General features: G+C 39.7%; 1 protein-coding gene and 1 pseudogene across 50 annotated transcripts in view; both read left to right on the top strand.

Annotated features, from left to right (window-relative positions):
* Positions 1-12,377, top strand: part of NUDT6 (nudix hydrolase 6) — an 88,560-nt gene that overhangs the window by 38,985 nt on the left and 37,198 nt on the right. The window lies entirely within an intron of this gene.
* Positions 10,332-12,066, top strand: LOC145527237 (chondroitin sulfate N-acetylgalactosaminyltransferase 2-like; annotated as a pseudogene).

Raw genomic sequence — 12,377 nt, 5'->3', positions numbered from 1 at the left:
GGAGATTAATCCCTGTTGGTCATTTTGTTTGCAAATATTTTCTCCCACTTTAAGCATTGTCTTTCATTTTATATATGGTTTCCTTTGCTGTGCAAAAGCTTTTAAGTTTAATTAGGTCCCATTTGCTTTTGCTTATTTTCATTACTCCAGGAGGTGAATCAAAAAAAAGAGTTTACTACAATTTATGTCACAGTGTTCTCCCCATGTTTTCCTCTGAGAATTTTATAGTATCAGCCTTACATTTAGGTCTTTAATCCATTTTGACTTTATTTTTATATATGGTGTTAGAGATACAGAATGTTCTAACTTCACTCTTTTACAAGAATGTTCTAATTTCATTCTTTTACATGTAGCTCTTCAGTTTTCCCAGCAGCACTTATTGAAGAGATGGTGTTTTCTCCACTGTATATTCTTGCTTCTTTGTCATAGATTAGGTTATCATAGTTTTTTGGGCTTATTTCTGGATTTTCTTTCTTGTTCAGTTGGTCTATATTTCTGATTTTGTGCCAGTACCATACTGTGTTGATTACTGTAGCTTTCTGTCAAAATAGTATAATCTGAAGTAAGACAGCCTGATTCCTCCAGCTACGTTTTTCTTCCTCAAGATTTCTTTGGCTATTTGGGGTCTTTTGTGTTTCCATACTGTTGACTTTTAAAAAATGCACAACATGAGAATTGCAAGCTAAGTTTTATTTGAGCTACAATGAGGACTTCAGCCTGGGAGATACCACCTTGTATAGCTGAGAAGCTGTTCCACACAGGTAGGGGGAAAGGACAGTATATATGTGATACTGATTAAAGGAAACTACATGCAGTCAAGCACAAGCACATATCTTTCCAGAAGGTTTCTTCTAGTCACGAGAAATAGATGTCACCAGAAAGGATTTTAATGCTTCTCTAGATACGAGAAGATACAAGAATTGGGCTCGTATAATCAGCTTCTGAGAATTTCTTAACTGAAGATTTATCCTGCTAGTTTTTCCCTGAGCACAGAGTGCCTCATTTCTGCTCTCCACTCTGAACTCCTCCAGGGGAGCTCAGCCACTGCACTAGCACATGATTTAATCCTTGTAGAGGTAGATGGTAAGCACCCATGGCAAGTGCCAATTTGTAGTTGACAGGACCCTCTCATGATCATAAATTCAACTGTACTTGGGAGGCATTTCATGACCATTTCATACAACAGTGCTAGGAAGCCTCATTCCTAGCTCTGGGAAAGATTTCACAGGCCACTCAATGTGTTGTCACTGGATTAGGTCTTATCATCAGTAATCAAAGGGCCTTCTGAACCAACTTGTCTTAATGTATTACAGTCCAGGAAAAATTTACTCTTGTTTCTTCCCATATTTAGAATTATATTATTATAATCATTGGTCACACACTGAAATATATATTTGATTTACTGCTTCAAGTTGCCTAGTCATCATCATTTTTCTTGGAGGTTCACTCACCCATTAGTAATACAGGAAACGATAATCTTGTAGAAAAGGCAAAATACAAACAATATAGCCAATAACATTAGTAAACCTATAACTAAATACTTATGTCAAGAGCTTCTCACGCCAAACCAGTTTTTGAAGAAGTCATCAAGACTAGGGAGTGGGTCACTTAAGGCAGAAATCTGATTTTTTATATGGTTCATTAAACATGTTATAGTAGAGGATTCATCAGGTATAAAAACACAGCATTCAGTTTGAATTATGGCACCAGTATCTCCCTGAAATGCTATAAGGATGACAAGGGCCATGCCATTTTATAGTACTGCTTTGCTCATCATAGAGACCTCAGAATTCAGTAGGCTGATAGCCTTGTTACTATTATTTAAAGCTTGCTGAGTAAAATTTAAGGCTTCGATATGACCAATTACATTCTTCAACCCTACTGAAGGTGCAAAATGGCTACATGGTCATACTGGTGGAATACAGAGCTCTTGACCCATCAGGATCATACCAATGGTAGATTGGCTAGAATCATCCCTAAATTGTTATATGTATGACCTTGAGTCTTTGAAAATCTGAGGGTACATTGTCCTGTGCGTCTCATTGGAAGCCAAGGCCATACATTAGTACCACAAATCCACTGAGTCCCATTAGATACAACCCAGTGAATCTCTGGTCATCTGACACAGTCAGTTCCATACCAATTGCTTTCTGTAAGGGTAATGCTGCTAAGTCACTTCAGTCATGTCCAACTCTGTATGACCCCATAGATGGCAGACCACCAGGCTCTGCTGTCCCTGGGATTCTCCAGGCAAGAATACTGGAGTGGGTTGCCATTTCCTTCTCCAGTGCATGAAAGGGAAAAGTGAAAGTGAAGTTGCTCAGTCATGTCCGACTCTTAGCGACCCCATGGGCTGTAGCCCACCAGGCTCCTCCATCCATGGGATTTTCCAGGCAAGAGTACTGGAGTGGGGTGCCATTGCCTTCTCCGGTAAGGGTAATAATATGTAGGAATTGTTCATAAGGCACCCAGTCTAGTTTTCTAATGTTCAGTTCAGTCACTCAGTCATGTCCGACTCTTTGCAACCCCATGAACTGCAGCACTCAGGGCTTCCCTGTCCATCACCAACTCCGGGAGCTTACTTAAACTCATGTCTATCGAGTCAGTGATGCCATCCAACCATCTCATCCTCTGTCATCCCCTTCTCCTTCTGCCTTCAATCTTTCCCAGCATCAGGGTCTTTTCCAGCGAGTCAGTTCTTCGCATCAGGTGGCCAAAGGATTGGAGCTTCACCTTAAGGATCAGTCCTTCCAGTGAATATTCAGGACTGATTTCCTTTACGGTTGAGGGGTTTGATCTCCTTGCAGTCCAAGGGACTCTCAAGAGTCTTCTCCAACACCACAGTTCAAAAGCATCAATTCTTCGGCACTGAGCTTTCTTTATGGTCCAACTCTCACATCCATATATGACTATTGCAAAAACTATAGCTTTGACTAAACGCACCTTACAGACAAAGTAATGTCTCTGCTTTCTAACACACAATCTAGGGGTTGGTCATAGCTTTTCTTTCAGGGAGCAAGCATCTTTTAATTTCATGGCTGCAGTCACCATCTGCAGTGATTTTATAGCCCAATAAAACAAAGTGTGTCACTGTCTCCATTGTTTCCCCGTCTGTGTGTATTGAAGTGATGGGACTGGATGCCATGATCTTAGTATTTGAATGTTGACTTTTAAGTAGCTTTTTCACTCTCCTCTTTCACTTTCATCAAGACGCTTTTTAGTTCCTCTTTGCTTTCTGCCATGAGGGTGGTGTCATCTGCATATCTCAGGTAATTGACATTTCTCCCAGCAATCTTGATTCCAACTTGTGCTTCATCCAGCCCAGCATTTTGCATGATATACTCCACATATAAATTAAATAAGCAGGGTGACAAAATATAGCCTTGACATATTCCTTTTCCCTATTTTGAATGAGTGTGTTGTTCCATGTCCAGTTCTAACTGTTGCTTCTTGACCTGCATACAGATTTCTCAGGAGGCAGGTAAGGTGGTCTGGTATTCCCATCTCTTTCAGAATTTTCCACAGTTTGTTGTGATCCACGCAATCAAGGCTTTGGCGTTGTAAATAAAGCAGAAGTAGATGTTTTTCTGGAATTCTCTTGCTTTTTCTATGATCCAGCAAATGTTGGCAGTTTGATCTCTGGTTCCTCTGCCTTTTCTAAATCCAGCTTGAACATCTGGAAGTTCTCGGTTCATCTACTGTTGAAGCCTAGCTTGGAGGATTTTGAGCATTACTTTGCTAGTGTGTGAAAGGAGTGCAATTGTGTAGTAGTTTGAACATTCTTTGGCATTGCCTTTCTTTGGGATTGGAATGAAAACTGACCTTTATGAGTCCTGTGGCCACTGCTGAGTTTTCCAAATTTGCTGGCATATTGAGTGCAGCACTTTTACAGTGTCATCTTTAGGATTTGAAATAGCTCAGCTGGAATTCCATCACCTCCACTAGCTTTGTTCACAGTGATGCTTCTTAAGGCCCACTTGACTTTGCACTCTAGGATGTCTGGTTCTAGGTGAGTGCTCACACAGTTATGGTTATCTGAGTCATTAAGATCTTTTTTAATATAGTTCTTCTGTGTATTTTCACCACCTCTTCTTAATATCATCTGCTTCTGTTAGGTCCATACTGTTTCTGTCCTTTATTGTGCCCATCTTTGCATGAAGTGTTCCCTTGGTATCTTTAATTTTTTTGAAGAGATCGCTAGTCTTTCCCATTCTATTGTTTTCCTCTATTTCTTTGCATTGATCACTGAGGAAGGCTTTCTTATCTCTCCTTGCTATTCTTTGGAACTCTGCATTCAGATGGGTATATCTTTCCTTTTTTCCTTTGCCTTTAGCTTCTCTTCTTTTCTCAGCTATTTGTAAGTCCTCCTCAACCATTTTGCCTTTTTGCATTTCTTTTTCTTGGTGATGGACTTGCTCACTGCCTCCTGTACAATGTCATGAACTTCTCTTGTAATTTAACGTACCAAATGAATCTAGTTTATATCTCTTTGGGATGTTTCAGGGGCCTTTTGAAGCATCTTAAAAGTTAGCTAGAGGTCAAAAAGACTTCATTAGAATTTGATTTAGAAAGTTTTGTCAAAGAATATCAAAAGCGTTAAGAACACTCAGTCAGATAGGATCTTAAGTCACTCTGAAACCATAGTTATTCACTTAGCAAAAGTAGCAGTAAAAGATTTTGAAGGCAAATGCAGAGCAGTTAACTTAAAAGAACTTAAAATCTGTTATCAAAGGCAGTTCAACAGCTTAAGGAAACGTGTACCGTGCACAAGATTCTTTTCTTGTGGTCCATTTTCCACAAAACTTTCTCTAGCCATCACTTAATTTTCCTGTCAATAAACAGTCACCCATAAGTCAGACCTACTTCCTTTTCCCTTTAATAACATGCAGTTCCATTCCTCATGCCTTCTTTACTGAAAACACACATCCTATTTTCCTTAAGTATCCATGAAGTGACCTTTATATTAGCATTCTTTAGATTGTGAACATAAATACTAATGATAATTCTAGAAGCATTTGCCTTCTTACAGTGAATATCTCAGGATGGCACCAAACATATTCGTTAAGAATCTAAAATATCTTTTAATTTCTCTGTATAAGGAAGGTGATCAGTAATTAATGTTTCAGTATCTTATTTTATTTGGGAATGACCTAGCTATTCAATAAACTTCAGTCAGTTAATATTGCACAACCTTAGCCATTCAATTTACCAAAAACTGGAGGCTAAAACATAATTACTCTTAATAGAATTTATCTGAAAGCTCTTATCTCATTTACATCTTCTTTCCTTAAAAGTTTCTTCACATTGAGTTACTTTCCTTGGTGACAAATGTGTAACAAATGTAATAAGATCTTATTTAGCATATATTAAACCTAGGCACAATGAAAATATTATAGTGTGTGTTATAGTCATTCAGTCGTGTCTGACTCTTTGCAATCCCATGGACTGCCCACCAGGTTCCTCTGTCCATTGAATTCTCCAGGCAAGAATACTGGAGTGGGTAGCCACTCCCTTCTCCAAGGGTCTTCCTGATCCAGGGATCAAACCTGTGTCTCCTATATTGCAGGCAGATTCTTTACCATCTGAGCCACCTATACTACTACTACTACTAAGTCGCTTCAGTCGTGTCCGACTCTGTGCGATCCCATAGATGGCAGCCCACCAGGCTCCGCTGTCCCTAGGATTCTCCAGGCAAGAATACTGGAGTGGGTTGCCATTTCCTTCTCCAGTGCATGAAAGGGAAAAGTGAAAGTGAAGTCGCTCAGTCGTGTCCGACTCTTAGCGACCCAGGGACTGTAGCCTACCAGGCTCCTCCGTCCATGGGATTTTCCAGGCAAGAGTACTGGAGTGGGGTGCCATTGCCTTCTCCGATGTAATATATTTAATGTTGATGACTCAGGACCTATCTATATTAATTAGATCAAAAGACTTAAACACTAATACTGCTCCTGGGTGGCAGATCAGCCCCAGGGCGGTCAGCCACAGCAGAGCCCAAGGAGCCCTCTGCTCCTGGGCATTCTCCAACATCAGCTGCAACCTCCCCTGAACCCATTCCCAGCCACTCTAGTAAGGTCTTTGCCTCAACTCCGGGCTGCACATGACCGACACTCAACAGTCAATGAACATTTACATGCTCAACAAGGACTAGCAGTGGAACAGCCAGGGCACCATGCATGTCATTTAGCTACGTGGAGTGGCTGAAGGGCATGTCCCTGCTACTTAGAGCCTGAGAAAACGTGGTCCACTGGAGAAGGGAATGGCAAACCACTTCAGTATTCTTGCCTTGAGAACCCCATAAACAGTATGAAAAGGCAAAAAGATATGACACTGAAAAATGAGCCCCGAGGTCAGTAGGTATCCAATATACTACTGGGGAAGAGTAGAGAAATAGCTACAGAAAGAATGAAGAGGTTGAGCGAAAGCAGAAACAACGCCCAGTTGTGGTTGTGTTTGGTGGTGAAAGTAAAGTTCGATGCTGTAAAGAACAGTATTGCCTAGGAACCTGGAGTGTTAGGTTCATGAATCAAGGTGAATTGGATGTGGTCAAACCGGAGGTGGCATGGGTGAACACTGACATTTTTAGGAATCAGTGAACTAAAATGGACAGGAATGGGTGAATTTAATTCAGATGACTATTATATCTACTACTGTGGGCAAGAATCCCTTCAATAGAGTAGCCCTCATAGTCAACAAAAGAGTCCAAAATGCAGTACTTGGGTGCAGTCTCAAAAATAACAGCGTGGTCTCAGTTCATTTCTAAGGCAAATCTTTCAACATCACACTGATCCAAGTCTGTGTGCCAACCACTAATGCCGAAGAAGATGAAGTTGAACAGTTCTATGATGACCTACAAGACCTCCTAGAACTAACACCAAAAAAGAGATGTCCTTTTCATTATAGGGGACTGGAATGCAAAAGTAGGAAGTCAAGAGATACCAGAGTAAACAGGCAAGTCTGACCTTGGAGGACAAAATGAAGTCTGGCAAAGGCTAACTGAATTCTACCCAGAGAATGCACTGGTCATAGCAAACACCCTCTTCCAACAACACAAGAGACGACTCTACACGTGGACATCACCAGATAGTCAGTGCCAAAATCAGATTGATTATATTCTTTGCAGCTGAAGATGGAGAAGCTCTATACAGTCAGCAAAAACAAGACCAGGATCTGACTGCTGCTCAGATCATGAACTCCTTATTGCAAAATTCAGGCTCAAATTGAAGAAAGTATGGGAAACCACTAGGCCATTCAGGTATGACCTATTTCAAATCCCTTATGATTATACAGGGGAGTTGATGAAGAGATTCAAGGAACTGTATCTGGTAGACAGAGTGCCTGAAGAACTATGGACAGAGGTTCATACCATTGTACAGGATGTGGTGACCAAAACCATCCCCAAGAAGAAAAAATGCAAGAAGGCAAAGTGGTTGTCTAAGGAGGCCTTACAAATAGCTGAGAAAAGAAGAGAAGTGAAAGGCAAAGGAGAAGGGGAAAGATATACCCAACTGGATACAGAGTTCCAGAGAACAGAAGGAGATAAGAAAGCCTTCTTAAGTGAACGATGCAAAGAATTAGAGGAAAACAACAGGATGGAAAAGACTAGAGATCTCTCTATGAAAATTGGAGATACTAAGGAAGTATTTCATGCAAAGATAAGCACAGTACAGGACAAAAACACCAAGGACCGAACAGAAGCAGAAGACATTAAGAAAACGTGGCAAGAACACACAGAAGAACTATCAAAGAAGCTCTTAATGACCCTTGTAACCAAGATGGTGTGGTCACTCACCTAGAGCCAGACATCCTGAAATATGAAGTCAAGTGGGCCTTAGGAAACATTACTACAAACAAAGCTAGTGGAGGTGATGGAATTCCAGCTGAGCTATTTCAAATCCTAAAAGATGATGCTATTAAAGTGCTGACTATGCCAGCATAGTCAGAGAACTCTACACTAGCCAAAGGACTGGAAAAGATCATTTCATTCAAATCCCAAAGAAAGGCAATGCTGAAGAAGGTTCAAATTACCATACAGTTGTACTCATTTCACGTGCTAGCAAGGTTATGTTCAAAATCCTGCAAGCTCAGCTTCAGTAGTATGTGAACAGACAACTTCCAGAAGTACAAGCTGGATTTAGAAAAGGCAGAAGAATCAGAGATCAAATTGCCAACATCCATTGGATCATAGAAAAAGCAAGGGAATTCAAAAAAACATCTACTTCTGCTTCATTGACTACGCTAAAGCCTTACTATGGAATATTCTTATAGGAATATCAGACCACCTTACCTGCCTCCTGAGAAACCTGTATGCAGAACAAAAAGCAACAGTTAGAACTGGACATGGAACAATGGACTGGCTCATAATTGGGAAAGGAGTATGTCAAGGCTGTATATTGTCACCCTGCTTATTTAACTTAAATGCAGAGTACATCATACAAAATATGGGCTGGATAACTCATAAGCTGGAATGAAGATTGCCAGCAGAAATATCAGCAACCTTGGATATGCAGATGATACCACTTTAATGGCAGAAAGTGAAGAGGAACTAACGAGCCTCTTGAAGGTGAAAGAGGAAAGTGAAAAAGCTGGCTTAAAATTCAACATTCAAAAAACAAAGATCTTGGCATACAGTCCTGTCACTTCATGGCAAATAGATGGTGAAAAGTGGAAACAGTGTCGGATTTCATTTTCTTGGGCTCCAAAATCACTGTGGATGCTGACTGCAGTCATGAAATTAAAAGACGCTTGCTTCTTGGAAGGAAAATTATAACAAACCTAGACAACATACTAAAAAGCAGAGACATCACTTTGCCAACAAAGTTCTGTCTAGTCAAAGCTGTGGTTTTTCCTGTAGTCAAGTGTGGATGTGAGAGTTGGACCATAAAGACGAAGGCTAAGCATCAAAGAATTGATGCTTTTAAACTGTGGTACTGGAGAAGACTCTTGAGAGTCCTTTGGACAGCAAGGAGATCAAACCATTCAATCCTAAAGGAAATCAACTGTGACTATTCATTGGATGGACTGGTGCTGAAGCTGAAGTTTCAGAGAGTTTGAGAATAAGTGTTAACTATTCTCTAGGTGTTTGATAGAATTCACCTGTGAAGCCATCTGGTCCTGAACTTTTGTTTGTTGGTAGATTTTTAATCATAATTTTAATTTCAATACTTGTGATTGGTCTGTTTATACTTTTTATTTCTTTCTGGTTCAGTCTTGAACAGTTACACTTTTCTAAGAATTTGTGCATTTCTTCTAGGTTGTCCATTTTATTGGTGTATAGTTGCTTGTAGTAGCCTCTTACGATCCTTTGTATTTCTGTGATGTCCATTGTAACTTCTGCTTTGTATTCCTAATTGTATTGATTTGAGGCCTTTCCCATTCTTGGTGTGTCTGGCTAAAGGTTTTATCAGTTTAGTTTATTTTCTCAGAGAACCAGATTTTAGTTTCATTGATCTTTGCTGTTTTTTTCTTTGTCTCTGTTTCACTTATTTCTGCTCTGATCCTTATACTTTCTTTCTTTCTACTAACTTTGGCTTTTGTTTGTTCTTTCTCTAGTTGTTTTAAGTGTAAGGTTAGGTTGTTTATTAGAGATTTTTCTTGTTTCCTGAGGTAAGATTGTATTGCTATAAACTTGCCTCTTAGAACTGCTTTTGTCGTGTCCCATAGGCTACGGGTTGTCTTGTTTTCATAGCCATTTGTCTCTAGGTTTTGTTTTTGTTTTCCATTTCCTCTTTGATTTCTTCAGTGATCCTTGGTTATTTAGTGGCATGCTTTTTAGCCTCCATGTATTGGTGTTTTTTACAGTTTTTTTTTCCTGTAGTTGATTCCCAATCTCACAGTGTTGTGATCAGGAAAGATGCTTGGTATGATTTCAGTTTTCTTAAATTTACCAGGGCTTTATTTGTGGCCCAGCACGTCATCTATCCTGGAGAATGTTTCATGTGCTCTTGAGAATAAAATGTATTCTGCTTCTTTCATGTGGAATGTCCTGAACATATCAGTCAAGTCTGTGTGGTCTAATGTGTCATTTAAGGCTTGTGTTTCCTTACTAATTTTCTGCCTGATGATCTGTCCACTGGATGTTAGTGGGGTATTAATTCTCCCCACTATTATTGTGTTACCGTTGATTTCCCCTTTTATGGCAGTTAGCATTTGCCTTATATATTGAGATGCTCCTATGTTGGGTGCATATATATTACAACTGTTTATCTTCTTGGGTTGAACCCTTGATCATTATGTAGTGTCCTTCCTTGACTCTTGTAATTTTTGATAACCTTTTGCTAAAGATATGAACAAGTAAAGCACTTATCTCAGTAGGCAAGTTCACATTAATAAGAATGCCTAGAAAACGATTGATTCTTCACAACAGGACCTACTGGCTGCTGTTGGGTCTCTCTTTAGTCTCCAGTTTATTATTTTTGTACTTTATGGAATGTGCCCCCTAGACTGGAAATGAATCTCTTACCAATATCATTATGGAAAGTTATGGCAGAGTTTTATCAAACCCTCCTACATAAGTGAGAACGTTATCAAACTGGGCAACCAGTCTGAAAGGCCAAATGTCCCAATTAAAAGAAGAATTACAGGAAATGAGTGAGAAGATGTTATTGTTAGAGTATATTATAGAGGCTAATAGCAGAGGCTATCAAGACAATAAAGAACAAGTACCTAGGATCTTTTGGGGTCTCTTCATTCTCAAATTTACAAAACTGAAGTTAGCATAGGAGCCAGACTACCTAGTGAGTATGGAGTCGTTCCCTTTGAATGTTTCACTGCAACGAAAGTATTGCAGTTGGTAATGAATCTCACTCACTATCCTAAGGAAAAGCCAGTTAGAAAAGAGAAGTAGGGGTAGAAGGTGGGAGGGAGGCTCAAGAGGGAAGGGACATACGTATACTATGGCTGATTCATGTTGATATATGGCAGAAAGGAACACAATATTATAAAGCAATTATCCTCCAGTTAAAATAAATAAATTTTAAAAAGAAAGATAAGTGAGATGAATTGGTAGTAATTATTGAAGCTTGCTTAGAGGACATTAATCATGAAGATGAAAATGATGAATAGGAAAATGAGGATGGTCCTCCTGGAGAGAAACTGATATTTAATGAAAATGACATCATAGAAGGTTATTATTACACTGAGAGATATGGGCACACATTATGAACTCTTTTTTGAAGAAAACAGGTTTTACAGTGTATATACATGTGATTGATCCTCTTCCCACCCTTTTTGACCTCTCATGAAAGTGAAGAATCAGGTGATTGACCACTAGATCCATGATTAATGTGCCACTTGCTAAAAGAACTCAAGTATTGGCACAGGTTGTGCAGAACTTCAGGGATGTATATATTCATCAGGACTAGAGAATTCACCTCACAGTGATGTATTTTGTAAAGAAGGACTAACCTAGAGTCTGTTCTAGCCTAAAATCTGTAGCAGATGAGTCTAATTTCCACAATTACACCTTTTTGGTCTCGTTGAATGAAGATTTTAACCATAAATGTAGGTGTCCGAGCTTGAGAAACAGGGAAAGGTCTTCATGTTTTTTGTGATGTTGATATGTATTTATCAGCTGAATACCTTAACAGCTGCCAGTTAAATGCTGAACCAAGTAAGAAGGTTTTTCACCCTGTGTTATTGTCTTGACAACCCTGCCATCATCTGTGCCAGTCAGGATGTTCTGCCACTTGTGGAGCAGCAACTGGTTCATGAAGAGAGGTCTGACATTTGGCAAGCTCTTTGGCTTTGGAATGACTTTCAGTATCAATCCACCCAACTGTTGGTGGATTTGACATGGAAGTAGAAGGTAGAGGTGGATAAGATGTTCATCTTCATTGACAATACTTTCCTGGCGACCTGTGATGCAGACGCCCATTCCTGGTCTTTTTGCACTCTGTCGTGAGAGACGCTGTGCTGATAAATTAGCCTTTGAGCACCACCACATATGCATCCAGTCCAAAGCCATGAAGGAGGCCTCGCTGTCACATCTGGGAATGCTGGTCTTGGAAGGAGAGAGAGGACCATCTTCACAAACAGGCATGTAGGACAAAAAGTGAAACTGTTGGTTAACATAATCATTGGCACATTAGTTTGAACCACAAACCAGCTGTATTTATTTAGCCTTAATTATAATTTCAGATACAGTACCTTTTTCAGGCCTTATTTTACTTTAGCAGTTTAACTTGGTGCGTTCAGTGGAGGAAAAGTCAAGTGTTGTGATGCAGAACCTCTGCTTTCTAAGACAGCTGCACTATAGAACCATTGACAGATCAAAATCTGATATTTGTTCCAAATGTAGTTTTGAATTAGTGTCTGTTCGACTTCATGTTCTGATGTGAACTCCGGTTGTGTTGTAATGGGGGGTCAGGAGCAGTCTGGTC

Source organism: Giraffa tippelskirchi, chromosome 11, assembly GCF_054371585.1.
Source record: "Giraffa tippelskirchi isolate mGirTip1 chromosome 11, T2T-mGirTip1v1.2.pri, whole genome shotgun sequence".
In the NCBI taxonomy this organism is placed as follows: domain Eukaryota; kingdom Metazoa; phylum Chordata; class Mammalia; order Artiodactyla; family Giraffidae; genus Giraffa; species Giraffa tippelskirchi.
This window is presented reverse-complemented; position numbering and strand designations above follow the sequence as displayed.